This window comes from Anomaloglossus baeobatrachus, chromosome 2, assembly GCF_048569485.1.
Source record: "Anomaloglossus baeobatrachus isolate aAnoBae1 chromosome 2, aAnoBae1.hap1, whole genome shotgun sequence".
NCBI lineage: Eukaryota > Metazoa > Chordata > Amphibia > Anura > Aromobatidae > Anomaloglossus > Anomaloglossus baeobatrachus.
Genome location: NC_134354.1, coordinates 354,514,666 through 354,538,894, shown reverse-complemented (window position 1 = coordinate 354,538,894; position 24,229 = coordinate 354,514,666). Strand labels below are relative to the sequence as shown.

The window sequence follows — 24,229 nt, the reverse complement described above, 5'->3', positions numbered from 1 at the left end:
GCTAGTGTCAACCCGATTTATTACCCCGTTTGCCACTGCACCAGGGCACGGGATGAGCTGGGGTGAAGCGCCAGGATTGGCGCATCTAGTGGATGCGCCACGTCTGGGGTGCCTGCGGCCTGCTATTTTTAGGCTGTGAAGGCCCAATAACTATGGACCTTCCCACCCTGAGAATACCAGACCACAGCTGTCCGCTTTACCTTGGCTGGTGATCCAATTTGGGGGGACCCTACTTTTATTGTGTAATTATTAATATTTATAAAATAATTATAAAAAGAGCCTGAGGGGACCTCCACATTGGATCCCCAACCACGGTAAAGCTGCCAGCTGTGGTTTTCAGGCTACAGCCGTCTGCTTTACCCTAGCTGGCTATCAAAAATGGGGGGACCCAACGTAATTTTTTTTTTTTAACTATTTTTTAAATAGAAAAAATTAATGGGCTTCCCTGTATTTTGATTGCCAACCAAGGTAACGGCAGACAGATGGGGGTGGCAACCCATAGCTGTCTGCTTTATCTGCGCTGAGAATCAAAAATACCGCGGAGCGCTACGTCATTTTTTTAAAGATTTATTTTTACAGCACTGTGATGTCCAGCAATCAAAATACAGGGAAGCCCATTTTATTTTTAGTTATTTAAATAAATACTTAAAAAAAATATATATGGGCTCCCGCTGCATTTTTTGTATTGCTAGCTAAGGGTAATCCAAGCAGCTACTGGCTGCTAACCCCCACTGCTTGGTGTTACCTTCACTGGCAATGGAAAATCCAGGGAAGCATTTTTTATTTTTTTTGCCAAAAAACTACAAAAAAAGGACGTGAGCTTCGCCATATTTTTGTATGCTAGCCAGGTATAGCAGGCAGGTGCTGGAAGAGTTGGATACAGCGCCAGAAGATGGCGCTTTTATGAAAATGCCATTTTCTGAGGTGGCTGCAGACTGCAATTCGCAGCAGTGGGGCCCAGAAAGCTCAGGCCAACCGGTGGTGCGGATTCCAATCCCCAGCTGAATAGTTGTACCTGGCTGGACACAAAAATGGGGCAAAGCCTACGTCATTTGTTTTCTAATTATTTCATGAAATTCATGAAATAATAAAAAAAGGGCTTCCCTTTATTTTTGGTTCCCAGCCGGGTACAAATAGGCAACTGGGGGTTGGGGGCAGCCGTACCTGCCTGCTGTACCTGGCTAGCATACAAAAATATGGCGAAGCCCACATAATTTTTTCAGGGGGCAAAAAACTTCTGCATACAGTCCTGGATGGAGTATGCTGAGCCTTGTAGTTCTGCAGCTGCTGTCTGTCTGTATGGAGAAGAGCAGACAGCAGCTGCAGAATTACAAGGCTCAGCATACTCCATCCAGGACTGTATGCAGAAGTTTTTTGCCCACCAAAAAAATGACGTGGGCTTCGCCATATTTTTGTATGCTAGCCAGGTACAGCTGGCAGCCACGGGCTGCCTCCAACCCCCAGTTGCCTATTTGTACCCGGCTGGGAACCAAAAATATAGGGAAGCCCGTTTTTTTTTAATTATTTCACTTATTTCATGAAATAATTAAAAAACAAATGACGTGGGCTTCGCCCTATTTTTGTGTCCAGCCGGGTACAACTAGGCAGCTGGGGATTGGAATCCGCAGCACAGGTTAGCCCGAGGTTTGTGGGCGCCTCTGCTGCGGATTTCAGTCCGCAGCCGTCCCAGAAAATGGCGCTCTCATAGAAGCGCCATCATCTGGTGCTGTATCCAACTCTTCCAACAGCCCTGGAGCCGGGTGGCTTGTTGGGTAATCATGAGTTAATACTGGCTTTGTTTTACCAGCCAGTATTAAGCCAGAGATTCTTAATGTCAGGCACGTTTGACCCGGCCATTAAGAATCTCCAATAAAGGGTTAAAAAAAAGACACCACACAGAGAAAAAATACTTTAATAGAAATAAATACACAGACACATTAGAGACTCCATCTTTATTACCCCCTGTCAGCCCTCCACGACCCTGCTCTTCTGTCTTCTTTCTTTCTAGTGTAGTAGTAGTGACGATTGTAGTGAGGAAGGATGAGATTCACCAGCTCATCACTTGGGGCTGGGGAACCTCATCCTCACTACAATGCTCACTACAATCGGGAAGCAGCGTACAGCCTTCACTCTGTGAGTGATCAGTGCTGGCTGCTAGCGGTAACGCTGACAGACGCGTTACCATAGCAACGGTGCTCTCGGAGCCGCGGTTAGCGGTGACGTCACCGCTAACTGTGTTGCTATGGCAACGGTGATCTCCGTTAATGACCGGCTGTGTCAGCCGGTCCCTAACGGAACGGGGAGTCGACCGTGTGCTACAGCATGTCGCCGGTACACGGCGATACACATATGTGCACCGTGTACCGGAGAGATGCACTCGCAGGTCCTACATGACGTGTCATAGTCATGTGACCAGTCTGTAGCCAATGAGATAATAGCCACGTGACTGGTCACATGGCTATTTTGACGTCACGATAGGTCCTGCTTCTCTGCTGGCAGTGCAGGTCACCGGGAGGATTCAGCGATCATCGGATGGAATAGCGGCAGGAGACAGAGTGCAGAAGGGATCGCGAGGACCGGTAAGTGTTATGGCAATGTTTATTAACTGTTTGTGTACATTTATAATGCATTTTTATGTGTTTGTGATTGCCTCCCATTATAGCCTATACGTTCGAGTTCGGTTCGTCGAACGTTCGACGAACCGAACTCGAACGGGACCCCCGTTCGTCGAGCCGACCTCGAGCCGAACCGGGACCGGTTCGCTCATCTCTATCCATTACCAACAGAGCTACGAATTTGTTTTTTTTCCCCTGGCGGTCAAATCTCGTCTCTAATTGCCATTACTTTGCAGAATTTCAAAGGTTTCATAGTGTAGTGGTCATCACGTCTGCTTCACACGCAGAAGGTCCTGTGTTCAATCCACAGTAAAACAAATCTGTTCTTGGTGTTGAAATAATACTCAATTAAACTACAATATATGAAGTTCTTGGCTTTGTTGCCGAATAACTGGATGTTTTAGCTTCCATTACCAACAGAGCTATGAATTTGTTTTTTTTCCCCTGGCAGTCAAAACTCGTCTCTAATTGCCATTACTTTGCAGAATTTCAAAGGTTTCATAGTGTAGTGGTCATCACGTCTGCTTCACACGCAGAAGGTCCTGGGTTCAATCCCCAGTGAAACCAATCTGTTTTTGGTGTTGAAGTAATTTCCTATCGACTTGTAATATGTGAAATTCTTGGTTTCGTTGCCAAATGACAATACATTTTGGCTTCCATCACAAAGAGAACTACGATTTTGGGTTTCTTTTTTATTGACCATTTTAGCAGAAAACATAATCCCATACTATAAAAATCCTATTTGTTTCAAAATATATAGTTCCCATAAATACAAAAGCAAAAGACCAAACTATGGAGAAAAAAGTAACACATTCAATATAAACTTCAATTTAAGCAAAATCCCTTTGTAGGAATAAAACTGGTAAAATATGTAATAATAATTGTAAATGTTTCATTAACAAAAAATACTTTCCTTTAGCAATAAAAAGGCCCCGTCAGTCACAATTCTTCTCTGCTAGCCAATACACAGTAACTTTTCGTCAGGTTTCATAGTGTAGTGGTCATCACGTCTGCTTAGCATGCAGAAAGTCCTGGGTTCAATCCCCAGTGAAACCAATCTGTTCTTAGTGTTGAAATATTACGCTATCCAACTACAATATATGAAATTCTCGGCATTGTTGCTGAATGACGGTATGTTTTGGCTTCCATCACAAACAGAACTACAAATTATTTTTTTTTTTTCCCCTGGCGGTCAAAACTCGTCTCTAAATGCCATTACTTTGCAGGATTTCACAGGTTTCATAGTGGAGTGGTCATCACGTCTACTTCACACGCAGAAGGTCCTGGGTTCAATCCCCCGTAGAAACAAGCCGTTTTCGCTGTTGAAGTAATTTGCTATCAACCTGTAATATATGAAATTCTTGGTTTTGTTGCCAACTGATAATATATTTTGGCTTCCCTCACCAAGAGAACTACGATTTTGGGTTTCTTTTTTATTGACCATTTTAGCAGAAAACATAATCCCATATTATAAAAATCCTGTTTGTTTCAAAATATATAGTTCCTTTAAATACAAAAGCAAACAACTAAACTATGTGGAAAAAGTAACACATTCAATGTAAACTTCCTTTTAAGCAAAATCCCTTTGTAGGAATAAAACTGGTAAAATATGTAATACAAATTGTAAATGTTTCATTAACCAAAAATACTTTCCTTCAGCATTAAAAAGGCCCCGTCAGTCACAATTCTGCTCTGCTAGCCAATACACAGTAACTTGCGATCAGGTTTCATAGAGTAGTGGTCATCACGTCTGCTTAACACGCAGAAGGTCCTGCGTTCAATCCCCAGTAAAACCAATCTGTTCTTGGCGTTGAAATAATACTCAATTAAACTACAATATATGAAGTTCTTGGCTTTGTTGCCGAATGATGGTATGTTGTGGCTTCCATCCCCAACAGAGCTACGAATTTGTTTTTTTTTTTCCCTGGCGTTCAAAACTCGTCTCTAATTGCCATTACTTTGCAGGCTTTCAAAGGTTTCATAGTGTAGTGGAAATCACGTCTGCTTTACACGCAGAAGGTCCTGGGTTCAATCCCCAGTGAAATCCATGTGTTCTTGGTGTTGAAATAATCCCCTATCAACCTGCAGTATATAAAGTTCTTGGCTTTGTTGCCGAATAACGGGATGTTTTAGCTTCCATCATCAACAGAGCTACAAATTTATTTTTTTTCCCCTGGCGGTCAAAACTCGTCTCTAATTGCCATTACTTTGCAGGATTTTAAAGGTTTCATAGTGTAGTGGTTATCATGTCTGCTTCACACGCAGAAGGGCCTGGGTTCAATCCCCAGTAAAACAAATCTGTTTTTTGTGTTGAAGTAATTTCCTATTGACTTGTAATATGTGAAATTCTTGGTTTCGTTGCCAAATGACAATACATTTTGGCTTCCATCACAAAGAGAACTACGATTTTGGGTTTCTTTTTTATTGACCATTTTAGCAGAAAACATAATCCCATATTATAAAAATCCTATTTGTTTCAAAATATATAGTTCCCATAAATACAAAAGCAAAAGATCAAACTATGGAGAAAAAAGTAACACATTCAATATAAACTTCAATTTAAGCAAAATCCCTTTGTAGAAATAAAACTGGTAAAATATGTAATAATAATTGTAAATGTTTTATTAACCAAAAATACTTTCCTTCAGCAATAAAAAGGCCCCGTCAGTCACAATTCTGCTCTGCTAGCCAATACACAGTAACTTTTCGTCAGGTTTCATAGTGTAGTGGTCATCACGTCTGCTTAACACGGAGAAGGTCCTGGGTTCAATCCCCAGTGAAATCAATCTGTTCTTAGTGTTGAAATAATACGCTATCCATCTACAATATATGAAGTTCTCGGCATTGTTGCCGAATGACGGTATGTTTTGGCTTCCATCACAAACAGAACTACAAATTATTTTTTTTTTTTTCCCCTGGCGGTCAAAACTCGTCTCTAAATGCCATTACTTTGCAGGATTTCACAGGTTTCATAGTGGAGTGGTCATCACGCCTACTTCACACGCAGAGGGTCCTGAATTCAATCCCCAGTAAAAACAAGCCGTTTTCGCTGTTGAAGTAATTTGCTATCAACCTGTAATATATGAAATTCTTGGTTTTGTTGCCAACTGATAATATATTTTGGCTTCCCTCACCAAGAGAACTACGATTTTGGGTTTTCTTTTTTATTGACCATTTTAGCAGAAAACATAATCCATATTATAAAAATCCTGTTTGTTTCAAAATATATAGTTCCTTTAAATACAAAAGCAAACAACTAAACTATGTGGAAAAAAGTAACACATTCAATGTAAACTTCCTTTTAAGCAAAATCCTTTTGTAGGAATAAAACTGGTAAAATATGTAATAAAAATTGTAAATGTTTCATTAACCAAAAATACTTTCCTTCAGCAATAAAAAGGCCCCGTCAGTCACAATTCTGCTCTGCTAGCCAATACACAGTAACTTGCCATCAGGTTTCATAGAGTAGTGGTCATCACGTCTGCTTAACACGCAGAAGGTCCTGCGTTCAATCCCCAGTAAAACCAATCTGTTTTTGGCGTTGAAATAATACTCAATTAAACTACAATATATGAAGTTCTTGGCTACAATCCCCAGTGAAACCCATGTGTTCTTGGTGTTGAAATAATCCCCTATCAACCTGCAATATATAAAGTTCTTGGCTTTGTTGCCGAATAACGGGATGTTTTAGCTTCCATCACCAACAGAGCTACGAATTTGGTTTTTTTCCCCTGGCGGTCAAAACTCGTCTCTAATTGCCATTACTTTGCAGGATTTCAAAGGTTTCATAGTGTAGTGGTCATCACGTCTGCTTCACACGCAGAGGGTCCTGGGTTCAATACCCAGTGAAACCAATCTGTTTTTGGTGTTGAAGTAATTTCCTATCGACTTGTAATATGTGAAATTCTTGGTTTCATTGCCAAATGACAATACATTTTGGCTTCCATCACAAAGAGAACTACGATTTTGGGTTTCTTTTTTTATTGACCATTTTAGCAGAAAACATAATCCCATATTATAAAAATCCTATTTGTTTTAAAATATATAGTTCCCATAAATACAAAAGCAAACGATTAAACTATGTAGAAAAAAGTAACACATTCAATGTAAACTTCAATTTAAGCAAAATCCCTTTGTAGGAATAAAACTAGTAAAATATATAATAAAAATTGTAAATTTTTCATTAACCAAAAATACTTTCCTTCAGCAATAAAAAGGCCCCGTCAGTCACAATTCTGCTTTGCTAGCCAATACACAGTAACTTTTCGTCAGGTTTCACTGTGTAGTGGTCATCACGTCTGCTTAACATGCAGAAGGTCCTGGGTTCATTCCCCAGTGAAACCAATCTGTTTTCAGTGTTGAAATAATACGCTATCCAACTACAATATATGAAGTTCTCGGCTTTGTTGCCGAATGATGGGATGTTTTGGCTTCCATCACAAACAGAACTACAAATTATTTTTTTTTTTTTCCCCTGGCGGTCACAACTCGTCTCTAAATGCTATTACTTTGCAGGATTTCACAGCTTTCATAGTGGAGTGGTCATCACGTATACTTCACACGCAGAAGGTCCTGGGTTCAATCCCCAGTAAAAACAAGCCGTTTTTGCTGTTGAAGTAATTTGCTATCAACCTGTAATATATGAAATTCTTGGTTTTGTTGCCAACTGATAATATATTTTGGCTTCCATCACCAAGAGAACTACGATTTTGGGTTTCTTTTTTATTGACCATTTTAGCAGAAAACATAATCCCATATTATAAAAATCCTGTTTGTTTCAAAATATATAGTTCCTTTAAATACAAAAGCAAACGACTAAACTGTGTAGAAAAAAGTAACACATTCAATGTAAACTTCCATTTAAGCAAAATCCCTTTGTAGGAATAAAACTGGTAAAATATGTAATAAAAATTGTAAATGTTTCATTAACCAAAAATACTTTCCTTCAGCAATAAAAAGGCCCCGTCAGTCACAATTCTGCTCTGCTAGCCAATACACAGTAAATTTTCATCAGGTTTTATAGTGTAGTGGTCATCACGTCTGCTTAATACGCAGAAGGTCCTGGGTTCAATCACCAGTGAAACCAATCTGTTCTTAGTGTTGAAATTATACGCTATCCAACTACAATGTATGAAGTTCTCGGCTTTGTTGCCGAATGACGGGATGTTTTGGCTTCCATCACAAACAGAACTACAAATTATTTTTTTTCCCCTGGCGGTCAAAACTCGTCTCTAAATGCCATTACTTTGCAGGATTTCATAGCTTTCATAGTGGAGTGGTCATCACGTCTACTTCACACGCAGTAGGTCCTGGGTTCAATCACCAGTAAAAACTATCCGTTTTCGCTGTTGAAGTAATTTGCTATCAACCTGTAATATATGAAATTCTTGGTTTTGTTGCCAACTGATAATATATTTTGGCTTCCATCACCAAGAGAACTACGATTTTGGGTTTCTTTTTTAATGACCATTTTAGCAGAAAACATAATCCCATGTTATAAAAATCCTGTTTGTTTCAAAATATATAGTTCCCGTAAATACAAAAGCAAAAGACCAAACTATGGAGAAAAAAGTAACACATTCAATATAAACTTCAATTTAAGCAAACTCCCTTTGTAGGAATAAAACTGGTAAAATATGTAATAACAATTGTAAATGTTTCATGAACCAAAAATACTTTCCTTCAGCAATAAAAAGGCCCCGTCAGTCACAATTCTGCTCTGCTAGCCAATACACAGTAACTTTCCATCAGGTTTCATAGAGTAGTGGTCATCACGTCTGCTTAACACACAGAAGGTCCTGCGTTCAATCTCCAGTAAAACCAATCTGTTCTTCGTGTTGAAATAATACCCAACTAAACTACAATATTTGAAGTTGTTGGCTTTGTTGCCGAATGATGGGATGTTTTGGCTTCCATCACCAAGAGAGCTACGAATTTGGTTTTTTTTTCCCTGGCGGTCAAAACTCGTCTCTAATTGCCATTACTTTGCAGACTTTCAAAGGTTTCATAGTGTAGTGGAAATCACGTCTGCTTAACATGCTGAAGGTTCTGGGTTCAATCCCCAGTGAAACCCATGTGTTCTTGGTGTTGAAATAATATCCTATCAGCCTGCAATATATGAAGTTCTTGGCTTTGTTGCCGAATAACGAAATGTTTTAGCTTCCATCACCAACAGAGCTACGAATTTGTTTTTTTTCCCCTGGCGGTCAAAACTCGTCTCTAATTGCCATTACTTTGCAGGATTTCAAAGGTTTCATAGTGTAGTGGTCATCACGTCTACTTCACACGCAGAAGGTCCTGGGTTCATTTCCTAGTGAAACCAATCTGTTTTTGGTGTTGAAGTATTTTCCTATCGACTTGTAATATGTAAAATTCTTGGTTTCGTTGCCAAATGACAATACATTTTGGCTTCTATCACAAAGAGAACTACGATTTTGGGTTTCTTTTTTATTGACCATTTTAGCAGAAAACATAATCCCATATTATAAAAATCCTATTTGTTTTAAAATATATAGTTCCCATAAATACAAAAGCAAACGACTAAACTATGTAGAAAAAAGTAACACATTCAATAAAAACTTCAATTTAAGCAAAATCCCTTTGTAGGAGTAAAACTAGTAAAATATATAATAAAAATTGTAAATGTTTCATTAACCAAAAATACTTTCCTTCAGCAATAAAATGGCCCCGTCAGTCACAATTCTGCTCTGCTAGCCAATACACAGTAACTTTTCGTCATGTTTCACAGTGTAGTGGTCATCACGTCTGCTTAACACGCAGTAGGTCCTGGGTTCAATCCCCAGTGAAACCAATCTGTTCTCAGTGTTGAAATAATACGCTACCCAACTACAATATATGAAGTTCTCGGCTTTGTTGCCGAATGATGGGATGTTTTGGCTTCCATCACAAACAGAACTACAAATTATTTTTTTTTTTTTCCCCTGGCGGTCACAACTCGTCTCTAAATGCCATTACTATGCAGGGTTTCACAGCTTTCATAGTGGAGTGGTCATCACGTCTACTTCACACGCAGAAGGTCCTGGGTTCAATCCCCAGTAAAAACAAGCAGTTTTTGCTGTTGAATTAATTTGCTATCAACCTGTAATATATGAAATTCTTTGTTTTGTTGCCAACTGATAATATATTTTGGCTTCCATCACCAAGAGAACTACGATTTTGGGTTTCTTTTTTATTGACCATTTTAGCAGAAAACATAATCCCATATTATAAAAATCCTGTTTGTTTCAAAATATATAGTTCCTTTAAATACAAAAGCAAACGACTAAACTATGTAGAAAAAAGTAACAAATTCAATGTAAAATTCCATTTAAGCAAAATCCCTTTGTAGGAATAAAACTGGTAAAATATGTAATACAACTGTAAATGTTTCATTAACCAAAAATACTTTCCTTCAGCAATAAAAAGGCCCCGTTAGTCACAATTCTGCTCTGCTAGCCAATACACAGTAACTTTCCATAAGGTTTCATAGAGTAGTGGTCATCACGTCTGTTTAACATGCAGAAAGTCCTGCGTTCAATCCCCAGTAAAACCAATCTGTTCTTGGTGTTGAAATAATACCCTATTAAACTACAATATATGAAGTTCTTGGCTTTGTTGCTGAATGATGGGATGTTTTGGCTTCCATCACCAACAGAGCAACGAATTTGTTTCTTTTTTCCCCTGGCGGTCAAAACTCGTCTCTAATTGCCATTAGTTTGCTAGATTTCAAAGGTTTCATAGTGTAGTTTTTATCACGTCTGCTTCACACGCAGAAGGTCCTCGGTTCAATCCCCAGTAAAACCAATCTGTTCTTGGTGTTGAAATAATACCCAATTAAACTACACTATATGAAGTTCTTGGCTTTGTTGCCGAATGATGGGATGTTTTGGCTTCCATCACCAACAAAGCTACGAATTTGGGTTTTTTTTTCCCTGGCGGTCAAAACTCGTCTCTAATTGCCATTACTTTGCAGGCTTTCAAAGATTTTATAGTGTAGTGGAAATCACGTCTGCTTTACACGCAGAAGGCCCTGGGTTCAATCCCCAGTGAAACAAATGTGTTCTTGGTGTTGAAATAATATCCTATCAACCTGCAATATATAAAGTTCTTGGCTTTGTTGCCGAATAACGGGATGTTTTAGCTTCCATCACCAACAGAGCTACGAATTTGTTTTTTTTCCCCTGGCGGTCAAAAGTCGTCTCTAATTGCTATTACTTTGCAGGATTTCAAAGGTTTCATAGTGTAGTTTTCATCACGCCTGCTTCACACGCAGAAGGTCCTGGGTTCAATCCCCAGTAAAAACAAGCCGTTTTTGCTGTTGAATTAATATGCTATACACCTGTAATATATGAAATTCTTGGTTTTGTTGCCAACTGATAATATATTTTGGCTTCCATCACCAAAAGAACTACGATTTTGGGTTTCTTTTTTATTGACCATTTTAGCAGAAAACATAATCCCATAATATAAAAATCCTGTTTGTTTCAAAATATATAGTTCCTTTAAATACAAAAGCAAACGACTAAACTATGTAGAAAAAAGTAACACATTCAATGTGTAAACTTCCATTTAAGCAAAATCCCTTTGTAGGAATAAAACTGGTAAAATATGTAATAAAAATTGTAAATGTGTCATTAACCAAAAATACTTTCCTTCAGCAATAAAAAGGCCCGTCAGTCACAATTCTGCTCTGCTAGCCAATACACAGTAACTTTCCATCAGGTTTCATAGAGTAGTGGTCATCACGCGTGCTTAACACGCAGAAGGTCCTGCGTTCAATCCCCAGTAAAATTAATCTGTTCTTGGTGCTGAAATAATACCCAATTAATCTACAATATATGAAATTCTAGGCTGTGTTGCCGAATGATGGGATGTTTTGGCTTCCATCACCAACAGAGCTACGAATTTGTTTTTTTTTCCCTGGCGGTCAAAACTCGTCTCTAATTGCCATTACTTTGCAGGATTTCAAAGGTTTCATAGTGTAGTGGTCATCACGTCTGCTTCACATGCAGAAGGTCCTGGGTTCAATCCCCAGTGAAACCAATGTGTTCATGGTGTTGTAATAATTCCTTATCAACCTGCAATATATTAAGTTCTTGGCTTTGTTGCCGAATAATGGGATGTTTTAGCTTCCATCACCAACAGAGCTACGAATTTGTTTTTTTTCCACCTGGCGGTCAAAACTCGTCTCTAATTGCCATTACTTTGCGGGATTTCAAAGGTTTCATAGTGTAGTGGTCATCACGTCTGCTTCACACGCAGAAGGTCCTGGGTTCAATCCCCTGTGAAACCAATCTGTTTTTGGTGTTGATGTAATTTCCTATTGACTTGTAATATGTGATATTCTTGGTTTCGTTGCCAAATGACAATACATTTTGGCTTCCATCACAAAGAGAACTTCGATTTTGGGTTTCTTTTTTATTGACCATTTTAGCAGAAAACATAATTCCATATTATAAAAATCCTATTTGTTTTAAAATTTATAGTTCCCATAAATACAAAAGCAAACGACTAAACTATGTAGAAAAAAGTAACACATTCAATGTAAACTTCAATTTAAGCAAAATCCCTTTGTAGGAATAAAACTGGTAAAATATATAATAAAAATTGTAAATGTTTCATTAACCAAAAATACTTTCCTTCAGCAATAAAAAGGCCCCATCAGTCACAATTCTGCTCTGCTAGCCAATACACAGTAACTTTCCATCAGGTTTCATAGTGTAGTGCTCATCACGTCTGCTTAACACGCAGAAGATCCTGGGTTCAATCCCCAGTAAAAACAAGCTGTTTTCGCTGTTCAAGTAATTTGCTATCAACCTGTAATATATGAAATTCTTGGTTTTGTTGCCAACTGATAATATATTTTGGCTTCCATCACCAAGAGAACTACGATTTTGGGTTTCTTTTTTATTGACCATTTTAGCAGAAAACATAATCCCATATTATAAAAATCCTGTTTGTTTCAAAATATATAGTTCCTTTAAATACAAAAGCAAACGATTAAACTATGTAGAAAAAAGTAACACATTCATTGTAAACTTCCATTTAAGCAAAATCCCTTAGTAGGAATAAAACTGGTAAAATATGTAATAACAATTGTAAATGTTTCATTAACCAAAAATACTTTCCTTCAGCAATAAAAAGGCCCCTTCAGTCACAATTCTGCTCTGCTAGCCAATACACAGTAATTTTCCATCAGGTTTCAAAGAGTAGTGGTCATCATGTCTGCTTAACACGCAGAAGGTCCTGCGTTCAATCCCCAGTGAAACCAATCTGTTCTTGGTGTTGAAATAATACCCTATTAAACTACAATATATGAAGTTCTTGGCTTTGTTGCCGAATGATGGGATGTTTTGGCTTCCATCACCAACAGAGCTACGAATTTGTTGTTTTTTTTTTCCCTGGCGGTCAAAACTCGTCTCTAATTGCCATTACTTTGCAAGCTTTCAAAGGTTTCATAGTGTAGTGGAAATCACGTTTGCTTTACACGCAGAAGGCCCTGGGTTCAATCCCCAGTGAAACCCATGTGTTCTTGGTGTTGAAATAATATCCTATCAACCTGCAATCTATAAATTTCTTGGCTTTGTTGCCGAATAACGGGATGTTTTAGCTTCCATCACCAACAGAGCTACAAATTTGTGTTTTTTCCCCTGGCGGTCAAAACTCGTCTGTAATTGCCATTGCTTTGCAGGATTTCAAAGGTTTCATAGTGTAGTTTTCATCACGTCTGCTTCACACGCAGAAGGTCACTGGGTTCAATCCCCATTAAAAAGAAGCCGTTTTCGCTGTTGAATTAATATGCTATACACCTGTAATATATGAAATTCTTTGTTTTGTTGCCAACTGATAATATATTTTGGCTTCCATCACCAAAAGAACTACGATTTTGGGTTTCTTTTTTATTGACCATTTTAGCAGAAAACATAATCCCATATTATAAAAATCCTGTTTGTTTCAAAATATATAGTTCCTTTAAATACAAAAGCAAACGACTAAACTATGTAGAAAAAAGTAACACATTCAATGTAAACTTCCATTTAAGCAAAATCCCTTTGTAGGAATAAAACTGGTAAAATATGTAATAAAAATTGTAAATGTTTCATTAACCAAAAATACTTTCCTTCAGCAATAAAAAGGCCCGTCAGTCACAATTCTGCTCTTATAGCCAGTACCCAGTAACTTTCCATCAGGTTTCATAGAGTAGTGGTCATCACGTCTGCTTAACACGCAGAAGGTCCTGTGTTCAATCCCCAGTAAAACCAATCTGTTCTTGTTGTTGAAATAATACTTAATTAAACTACAATATATGAAGTTCTTGTCTTTGTTGCCGAGTGATGGGATGTTTTGGCTTCCATCACCAACAGAGCTACGAATTTGTTTCTTTTTTCCCCTGGCGGTCAAAACTCGTCTCTAATTGCCATTACTTTGCAGGATTTCAAAGGTTTCATAGTGTAGTTTTTATCACAACTGCTTCACACGCAGAAGGTCCTGGGTTCAATCCCCAGTGAAACCCATGTGTTCATGGTGTTGTAATAATTCCATATCAACCTGCAATATATAAAGTTCTTGGCTTTGTTGCCGAATAATGGGATGTTTTAGCTTCCATCACCAACAGAGCTACGAATTTGTTTTTTTTTCCACCTGGCGGTCAAAACTCGTCTCTAATTGCCATTACTTGGCAGGATTTCAAAGGTTTCATAGTGTAGTGGTCATCACGTCTGCTTCACACGCAGAAGGTCCTGGGTTCAATCCCCAGTGAAACCAATCTGTTTTTGGTGTTGATGTAATTTCCTATTGACTTGTAATATGTGAAATTCTTGGTTTCGTTGCCAAATGACAATACATTTTGGCTTCCATCACCAAGAGAACTTCGATTTTGGGTTTCTTTTTTATTGACCATTTTAGCAGAAAACATAATCCCATATTATAAAAATCCTATTTGTTTTAAAATATATAGTTCCCATAAATACAAAAGCAAACGACTAAACTATGTAGAAAAAAGTAACACATTCAATGTAAACTTCAAATTAAGCAAAATCCCTTTGTAGGAATAAAACTGGTAAAATATATAATAAAAATTGTAAATGTTTCATTAACCAAAAATACTTTCCTTCAGCAATAAAAAGGCCCCATCAGTCACAATTCTGCTCTGCTAGCCAATACACAGTAACTTTCCATCACATTTCATAGAGTAGTGCTCATCACGTCTGCTTAACATGCAGAAGGTCCTAGGTTGAATCCCCAGAAAAACCAATCTGTTCATGGTGTTGAAATAAAACCTTATCAACCCGCAATATATGAAGTTCTTGGCTTTGTCGCCGAATGACGGGATGTTTTGGCTTCCAAAACCAACAGAGCTACGAATTTGTTTTTTTTCCCCTGGCGGTGAAAACTCGTCTCTAATTGCCATTACTTTGCAGGATTTCACAGCTTTCATAGTGGAGTGGTCATCACGTCTACTTCACACGCAGAAGATTCTGGGTTCAATCCCCAGTAAAAACAAGCCGTTTTCGCTGTTTAAGTAATTTGCTATCAACCTGTAATATTTGAAATTCTTGGTTTTGTTGCCAACTGATAATATATTTTGGCTTCCATCACCAAGAGAACTACGATTTTGGGTTTCTTTTTTATTGACCATTTTAGCAGAAAACATAATCCCATATTATAAAAATCCTGTTTGTTTCAAAATATATACTTCCTTTAAATACAAAAGCAAACGACTAAACTTTGTAGAAAAAAGTAACACATTCAATGTAAACTTCCATTTAAGCAAAATCCCTTAGTAGGAATAAAACTGGTAAAATATGTAATAACAATTGTAAATGTTTCATTAACCAAAAATACTTTCCTTCAGCAATAAAAAGGCCCCGTCAGTCACAATTCTGCTCTGCTAGCCAATACACAGTAACTTTCCATAAGGTTTCATAGAGTAGTGGTCATCACATCTGTTTAACACGCAGAAAGTCCTGCGTTCAATCCCCAGTAAAACCAATCTGTTCTTGGTGTTGAAATAATACCCAATTAAACTACAATATATGAAGTTCTTGGCTTTGTTGCTGAATGATGGGATGTTTTGGCTTCCATCACCAACAGAGCAACGAATTTGTTTCTTTTTTCCCCTGGCGGTCAAAACTCGTCTCTAATTGCGATTAGTTTGCTAGATTTCAATGGTTTCATAGTGTAGTTTTTATCACGTCTGCTTCACACGCAGAAGGTCCTGGGTTCAATCCCCAGTAAAACCGATCTGTTCTTGGTGTTGAAATAATACCCAATTAAACTACACTATATGAAGTTCTTGGCTTTGTTGCCGAATGATGGGATGTTTTGGCTTCCATCACCAACAAAGCTACGAATTTGGGTTTTTTTTTCCCTGGCGGTCAAAACTCGTCTCTAATTGCCATTACTTTGCAGGCTTTCAAAGATTTTATAGTGTAGTGGAAATCACGTCTGCTTTACACGCAGAAGGCCCTGGGTTCAATCCCCAGTGAAACAAATGTGTTCTTGGTGTTGAAATAATATCCTATCAACCTGCAATCTATAAAGTTCTTGGCTTTGTTGCCGAATAACGGGATGTTTTAGCTTCCATCACCAACAGAGCTACGAATTTGTTTTTTTTCCCCTGGCGGTCAAAAGTCGTCTCTAATTGCCATTACTTTGCAGGATTTCAAAGGTTTCATAGTGTAGTTTTCATCACGTCTGCTTCACACGCAGAAGGTCCTGGGTTCAATCCCCAGTAAAAACAAGCTGTTTTCGCTGTTGAATTAATATGCTATATACCTGTAATATATGAAATTCTTTGTTTTGTTGCCAACTGATAATATATTTTGGGTTCCATCACCAAAAGAACTACGATTTTGGGTTTCTTTTTTATTGACCATTTTAGCAGAAAACATAATCCCATATTATAAAAATCCTGTTTGTTTCAAAATATATAGTTCCTTTAAATACAAAAGCAAACGACTAAACTATGTAGAATAAAGTAACACATTCAATGTAAACTTCCATTTAAGCAAAATCCCTTTGTAGGAATAAAACTGGTAAAATATGTAATAAAAATTGTAAGGGTATGTGCGCACGTTGCTTTTTACCTGCTTTTTACCTGCTTTTTTGCTGCTTTTTCTTCTGCGCTGTTTAATGCCAAAATGGATGTGTTCTTCTATTCAAGCAAAGTCTATGGGAATTTGGGTTTCTTGTTCACACTATGTTGTTCAAAATGCTGCCTTTTTGTGGCAGAACTTTGGTCAAAAACTCAGCTTTGCAGTGCAAAACCCAAAAGGCAAAAACAATTGACATGTTGCTTCTTTGAAAAGCTGAGTTTTTGACCAAAGTTCTGCCTCAAAAAGGCAGCATTTTGAACAACATAGTGTGAACAAGAAACCCAAATTCCCATAGACTTTGCTTGAATAGAAGAACACATCCATTTTGGCATTAAACAGCGCAGAAGAAAAAGCAGCAAAAAAGCAGGTAAAAAGCAGGTAAAAAGCAACTTGCGCACATACCCTAAATGTGTCATTAACCAAAAATAGTTTCCTTCAGCAATAAAAAGGCCCGTCAGTCACAATTCTGCTCTGCTAGCCAATACACAGTAACTTTCCATCAGGTTTCATAGAGTAGTGGTCATCACGTCTGCTTAACACGCAGAAGGTCCTGCGTTCAATCCCCAGTAAAACTAATCTGTTCTTGGTGTTGAAATAATACCCAATTAAACTACAATATATGAAGTTCTTGGCTTTGTTGACGAATGGTGGGATGTTTTGGCTTCCATCACCAACAGAGCTACGAATTTGTTTCTTTTTTCCCCTGGAATTCAAAACTCGTCTCTAATTGCCATTTCTTTGCAGGCTTTCAAAGGTTTCATAGTGTAGTTTTTATCACGTCTGCTTCACACGCAGAAGGTCCTGGGTTCAATCCCCAGTGAAACCAATCTGTTTTGGTGTTGAAGTAATTTCCTATCGACTTGTAATATGTGAAATTCTTGGTTTCGTTGCCAAATGACAATACATTTTGGCTTCCATCACAAAGAGAACTACGATTATGGGTTTCTTTTTTATTGACCATTTTAGCAGAAAACATAATCCCATATTATAAAAATCCTATTTGTTTTAAAATATATAGTTCCCATAAATACAAAAGCAAACGACTAAACTATGTAGAAAAAATAACACATTCAATGTAAACTTCAATTTAAGCAAAATCCTTTTGTAGGAATAAAACTGGTAAAATATGTAATAATAATTGTAAATGTTTCATTAACCAAAAATACTTTCCTTCAGCAATAAAAAGGCCCCGTCAGTCACAATTCTGCTCTGCTAGCCAATACACAGTAACTTTTCATCAGGTTTCATAGTGTAGTGGTCATCACGTCTGCTTAACACGCAGAAGGTCCTAGGTTGAATCCCCAGTAAAACCTATCTGTTCATGGTGTTGAAATAAAACCCTATCAACCTGCAGTATATGATGTTCTTGGCTTTGTTGCCGAATGACGGGATGTTTTAGCTTCCATCACCAACAGAGCTACAAATTTGTTTTTTTTCCCCTGGCGGTCAAAACTTGTCTCTAATTGCCATTACTTTGCAGGATTTCAAAGGTTTCATAGTGTAGTGGTCATCACGTCTGCTTCACATGCAGAAGGTCCTGGGTTCAATCCCCAGTAAAAACAAGCCGTTATCGCTGTTGAAGTAATTTGCTATCAACCTGTAATATATGAAATTCTTGGTTTTGTTGCCAACTGATAATATATTTTGGCTTCCATCACCAAGAGAACTACGATTTTGGGTTTCTTTTTTATTGACCATTTTAGCAGAAAACATAATCCCATATTATAAATATCCTGTTTGTTTCAAAATATATAGTTCCCATAAATACAAAAGCAAAAGACCAAACTATGGAGAAAAAATTAACACATTCAATATAAACCAAAATTTAAGCAAAATCCCTTTGTAGGAATAAAACTGGTAAAATAAGTAATAAAAATTGTAAATGTTTCATTAACCAAAAATACTTTCCTTCAGCAATAAAAAGGCCCCGTCAGTCACAATTCTGCTCTGCTAGCCAATACACAGTAAATTTTCGTCAGGTTTCATAGTGTAGTGGTCATCACGTCTGCTTAACACGCAGAAGGACCTGGGTTCAATCCCCAGTGAAACCAATCTGTTCTTACTGTTGAAATAGTACGCAATCCAACTACAATATATGAAGTTCTCGGCATTGTTGCCGAATGACGGGATGTTTTGGCTTCCATCACAAACAGAACTACAAATTATTATTTTTTTCCCCTGGCGGTCAAAACTCGTCTCTAAATGCCATTACTTTGCAGGATTTCACAGGTTTCATACTGGAGTGGTCATCACGTCTACTTCACACGCAGAAGGTCCTGGGTTCAATCCCCAGTAAAAACAAGCCGTTTCCGCTGTTGAAGTAATTTGCTATCAACCTGTAATATATGAAATTCTCGGTTTTGTTGCCAACTGATAATATATTTTGGCTTCCATCACCAAGAGAACTACGATTTTGGGTTTCTTTTTTATTGACCATTTTAGCAGAAAACATAATCCCATATTATAAAAATCCTGTTTGTTTCAAATATATAGTTTCTTTAAATACAAAAGCAAACGACTAAACTATGTAGAAAAAAGTAACACATTCAATGTAAACTTCCTTTTAAGCAAATTCCCTTTGTAGGAATAAAACTGGTAAAATATATAATAAAAATTATAAATGTTTCATTAACCAAAAATACTTTCCTTCAGCAATAAAAAGGCCCCGTCAGTCACAATTCTGCTCTGCTAGCCAATACACAGTAACTTTCCATCAGGTTTCATAGTGTAGTGCTATCAACCTGCCATATATGAAGTTCTTGGCTTTGTTGCCGAATGACAGGATGTTTTGGCTTCCATCACCAACAGAGCTACGAATTTGTTTTTTTTCCCCTGGCGGTGAAAACTCGTCTCTAATTGACATTACTTTGCAGGATTTCAAAGGTTTCATAGTGTAGAGGTCATCATGTCTGCTTCATACGCAGAAGGTTTTGGGTTCAACCCCAGTGAAACCAATCTATTTTTGGTGTTGAAGTATTTTCCTATTGACTTGTAATATATGAAATTCTTGGTTTCATTGCCAAATGACAATACATTTTGGCTTCCATCACCAAGAGAACTACGATTTAGGGTTTCTTTTTTATTGACCATTTTAGCAGAAAACATAATCCCATATTATAAAAATCCTATTAAACATACATTCCCCTTCTCAGATTTGCTATACGGGATCTTGCAGGGGGCTTTGGATGAAGGAATTATAACAAAGAAGGTTTTTGATGGCCTCTTCGTTGCATCTCCCAAAATCCCCACTTTTTATCTCCTGCCCATGATCCACAAGAATCCCAAACACCCTCCGGGGCGCCCTATCGTATCCGGCATAGATGGCTTATGCGACCCTGTCTGTCGCTTTATCGACTATTATTTAAAACCTCTTGTGGAAACATTGCCATCTTATGTTAAGGATATGACGGACGTCCTGAATAGGGTCGACGGGATTTTTGTGGATTCTGATACCCTTCTTGTCACGTCGGACATAGAGTCACTTTATACCAATATTAACCATGATGATGGTCTGGAGGCAGTCCGCTTCTTTCTGAGCAATACCAACCGTGATGGCCATTTGTGTGAGCTGATCCTGGAGCTGCTCCACTTTATCCTGACACACAATTTCTTCATTTTCAAAGACCGGTTTTAATTTACAGACCAGAGGCACTGCGATGGGCGCGGCCTGTGCGCCTTCGTACGCTAATATGTTCCTCGGCCATTGGGAGAGGGGCATTTTTGGTGACGAGGGCGTGCCGGCCGCTACCCATGCGCAGTGCTGGTTAAGATATATTGATGATGTTTTTGTTTTGTGGCAGGGTACCGTGGAGCAGCTCTCGGACTTTATGGGTAATTTAAACCATAATTCATTGAACCTTAAGCTCACTTTTAGATATGATTTACAGTCTATTGATTTTTTGGATATTATGATTGGAGTTGACCGTGGTCGGCAACTACAGACGAATGTCTTTAGGAAGCCTACCTCGGTCAACTCCCTTTTACATGCCTCATCTTCTCATCCTGTTAGTACCATCCAAGCCATCCCGGTTGGGCAATTTCTCAGAATGAGGCGGATATGCTCTACATCTGATAATTTTCAGTCCCAGGCCAATGATCTAACATCGAGATTGGTTAATAGGGGATATAGCCGTCGTGTCATAAAGAAGGGGTACAATAGGGCAAAGAATACTAATCAACAGGAGCTTCTGAAGCCATCTAGTCAGGCGAATACGGGGGCAGGAGAGGCTCGATTCATATCTGCGTGCAACCATGAATGGCATAACATGCGTGCCATATTAAACAAACACTGGCCGATACTAAAATCTGATCCTACCCTAAGGGATTTGGTCCCTGATTATCCTCTAATGACGGCACGCCGTTCCAAAAATCTACGAGATTTTCTCGTACATAGTCATTACGTTCCTGTGATTTCCCATCCCTTTGGTTCTACTAATCCTATTCGTGGGTGTTTTCCCTGCGGTCGCTGTCTTGCGTGCACCAATGTCTCTTGCAGTAAGACCTTTTCCACCGCAGATGGTAGTCGGACATTTGATATTAGGTGTTACATCTCATGCGCAACTTCCTATGTTATCTATTATGCTAAATGTAGTTGCCCTAAGATATACATAGGTTTAACTTCTAGGGAATTGCGGGTGAGAGTGCGTGAACATGTGAGAGATATTGGTGCTGCCAAGACGGTGACCGATATTTCTACTCTTAAGACCCTTCCTAGGCATTTTCGGAACCATCACGGATGTAATGCGAGATCATTGCGTGTCATAGGGATAGATGTCGTACATGGCGGCAATAGGGGCGGGAACCTTAAAAAGATCCTCACCCAAAAAGAAACCAAATGGATCACCCTACTGGGTACTATGGCTCCGTCTGGTCTGAATGAGTCCCTTAGTTTTGCCCCCTTCCTTTAGACCCCTGTCCTCCTTCCCCCCCCCCCTTTTTTTGCTAGATATGGTTTTTTACCACCTATGCAATTTTTTACCTCTGTTTTTATATTCTAATTTTATTGCTGCAAGTGTTTTATGCCATTTTGTGCCCTTTTCTTTGCAGCTTCCATCTTCTGCTCCCTATGGATCACTGCCTCTGTTAATATGACTACCTGAATACATTGTGCATCTGGACTATGATTACAAGGTGGCTTCCCCCATGACAGCCGGGATTATATACTGCTTGGTCGAGGGCTAACTACTGTTATTCTTGTGATTCCTGCCATTTCATTATTTCTTTGCCCTCTTTCCTTGGCGTTCCTTTTCTGCTGTTTGTGTGGGAGCCCGTATATCTGTATCTTTGTATGTTCCAGTATGTGTGGTGTGCACATGCCTGGTCTTTCTTCTCTCCCTGGCATGCTTAGCGATGTCTCAAGGGCGGAGTTTTGCTCGTGGGGGGGCGTTGCCTTCGCCCTCTCCCCTGCACTCCTCGGCTTGACGTCACTCGCATCTGCTAGTGGGATTAGCAATGACCACGCATGTGCCAGCTTAAACCTGCACTGACTGGCCGGTCCGATCCATGTGATGAACCATATGGTCTATTAAAGCTTCTGGGAACAGATGAGTCACCACCCCTCCTTGGTCTGATGAAGGGTTATACTAACAAGACCTGAAAGGTGCGTTATCTTGCTTCTGAGGGGGATCTTTTGGTCTCTGGCTCCGGCACTTATCTGGCACTTTATATCATTGCTGGTGAGCGGTGTTTACATTTTTTTAGCCACTGGTATATATCATTGCTTGCATATACTGACAAACCCAGTGTGCTGTATAACTTTATCTTATCTTGCACACCAGCTATTGTTCTCTGGTATCACCTGGCATGCTGGTGAGCAGTGTTTGCATATATTTAGCCACTGATATGTGTCATTGCTTGCACATACTGACAAACCCAGTGTGCTGTATAATTTTATCTTATCCTGCACACCAGCTATTGTTCTCTGGTATCACCTGGCATGTAACTTTGTATTTTTTGCCATCTGTGCTGTATACTTGTTGTCTTATGTATTCTACTTGCCTTGTTAATTCTGATTAACTCTTTATGTGCCAAGGTGCCCTCTGTTGTTGCACCTATATGTATTTTTCTGTGCTACATCTAAAAACTGTTTTTTATGATGTAATAAAATTTGTCATTCTCTTTTGCATTTCAACCACATCTGCTCTCCTGTTTCTTTTGCATTATGAAAATCCTGTATGTTTCAAAATCTATAGTTCCCATAAATACAAAAGCAAAAGACCAAACTATGGAGAAAAAAGTAACACATTCAATATAAACTTCAATTTAAGCAAAATCCCTTTGTAGGAATAAAACTGGTAAAATATGTAATACAAATTGTAAATGTTTCATTAACCAAAAATACTTTCCTTCAGCAATAAAAAGGCCCCGTCAGTCACAATTCTGCTCTGCTAGCCAATACACGGTAACTTTCCATCAGGTTTCGTAGAGTAGTGGTCATCACGTCTGCATCACACGCAGAAGGTACTGGGTTCAATCCCCAGTAAAAACAAGCTGTTTTTGCTGTTGAAGTATTTTGCTATCAACCTGTAATATATGAAATTCTTGGTTTTGTTGCCAACTGTTAATATATTTTGGCTTCCCTCACCAAGATAACTACGATTTTGGATTTCTAATTTATTGACCATTTTAGCAGAAAACATAATCCCATATTATAAAAATCCTGTTTGTTTCAAAATATATAGTTCCTTTAAATACAAAAGCAAACGACTAAAAAATGTAGAAAAAAGTAACACATTCAATGTAAACTTCCATTTAAGCAAAATCTTTTTGTAGGAATAAAACTGGTAAAATATGTAATAACAATTGTAAATGTTTCATTAACCAATGGGACGTTTTGGCTTCCATCACCAACAGAGCTACGAATTTGTTTTTTTTTTCCCTGGCGGTCAAAACTCGTCTCTAATTGCCATTACTTTGCAGGATTTCAAAGGTTTCATAGTGTAGTGGTCATCACGTCTGCTTCACACGCAGAAGGTCCTGGGTTCAATCCCCAGTGAAACCAATCTGTTCTTAGTGTTGAAATAATACGCTATCCAACTACAATATATGAAGTTCTCGGGTTTGTTGCCGAATGACGGGATGTTTTGGCTTCCATCACAAACAGAACTACAAATTATTTTTTTTTTTCCCCTGGCGGTCAAAACTCGTCTCTAAATGCCATTACTTTGCAGGATTTCACAGCTTTCATAGTGGAGTCGTCATCACGTCTACTTCACACGCAGAAGGTCCTGGGTTCAATCCCCAGTAAAAACAAGCCGTTTTCGCTGTTGAAGTAATTTGCTATCAACCTGTAATATTTGAAATTCTTGGTTTTGTTGCCAACTGATAATATATTTTGGCTTCCATCACCAAGAGAACTACGATTTTGGGTTTCTTTTTTATTGACCATTTTAGCAGAAAACATAATCCCATATTATAAAAATCCTGTTTGTTTCAAAATATATAGTTCCTTTAAATACAAAAGCAAACGACTAAACGATGTAGAAAAAAGTAACACATTCAATGTAAACTTTAGTGATG

At 38.3% G+C, this 24,229-nt stretch overlaps 9 non-coding genes across 9 annotated transcripts; all 9 read left to right on the top strand.

The window, feature by feature from the left end:
- Nucleotides 1–3,109: 3,109 nt before the first annotated feature.
- TRNAV-CAC (transfer RNA valine (anticodon CAC)) lies at nucleotides 3,110–3,182 on the top strand. Its single transcript has one exon. It is a non-coding gene; the product is annotated as a tRNA-Val (tRNA).
- A 416-nt stretch (nucleotides 3,183–3,598) lies between these two features.
- On the top strand, nucleotides 3,599–3,671 carry TRNAA-AGC (transfer RNA alanine (anticodon AGC)). Its single transcript has one exon. It is a non-coding gene; the product is annotated as a tRNA-Ala (tRNA).
- A 918-nt stretch (nucleotides 3,672–4,589) lies between these two features.
- On the top strand, nucleotides 4,590–4,662 carry TRNAV-UAC (transfer RNA valine (anticodon UAC)). The gene has a single exon. It is a non-coding gene; the product is annotated as a tRNA-Val (tRNA).
- A 2,966-nt stretch (nucleotides 4,663–7,628) lies between these two features.
- On the top strand, nucleotides 7,629–7,701 carry TRNAI-AAU (transfer RNA isoleucine (anticodon AAU)). Its single transcript has one exon. It is a non-coding gene; the product is annotated as a tRNA-Ile (tRNA).
- Nucleotides 7,702–11,584: 3,883 nt separating this feature from the next.
- On the top strand, nucleotides 11,585–11,657 carry TRNAV-CAC (transfer RNA valine (anticodon CAC)). The gene has a single exon. It is a non-coding gene; the product is annotated as a tRNA-Val (tRNA).
- A 1,408-nt stretch (nucleotides 11,658–13,065) lies between these two features.
- TRNAV-UAC (transfer RNA valine (anticodon UAC)) lies at nucleotides 13,066–13,138 on the top strand. Its single transcript has one exon. It is a non-coding gene; the product is annotated as a tRNA-Val (tRNA).
- Nucleotides 13,139–14,305: 1,167 nt separating this feature from the next.
- On the top strand, nucleotides 14,306–14,378 carry TRNAV-CAC (transfer RNA valine (anticodon CAC)). The gene has a single exon. It is a non-coding gene; the product is annotated as a tRNA-Val (tRNA).
- Nucleotides 14,379–18,689: 4,311 nt separating this feature from the next.
- On the top strand, nucleotides 18,690–18,762 carry TRNAV-AAC (transfer RNA valine (anticodon AAC)). Its single transcript has one exon. It is a non-coding gene; the product is annotated as a tRNA-Val (tRNA).
- A 4,876-nt stretch (nucleotides 18,763–23,638) lies between these two features.
- On the top strand, nucleotides 23,639–23,711 carry TRNAV-CAC (transfer RNA valine (anticodon CAC)). The gene has a single exon. It is a non-coding gene; the product is annotated as a tRNA-Val (tRNA).
- The last annotated feature ends 518 nt before the right edge of the window (nucleotides 23,712–24,229 follow it).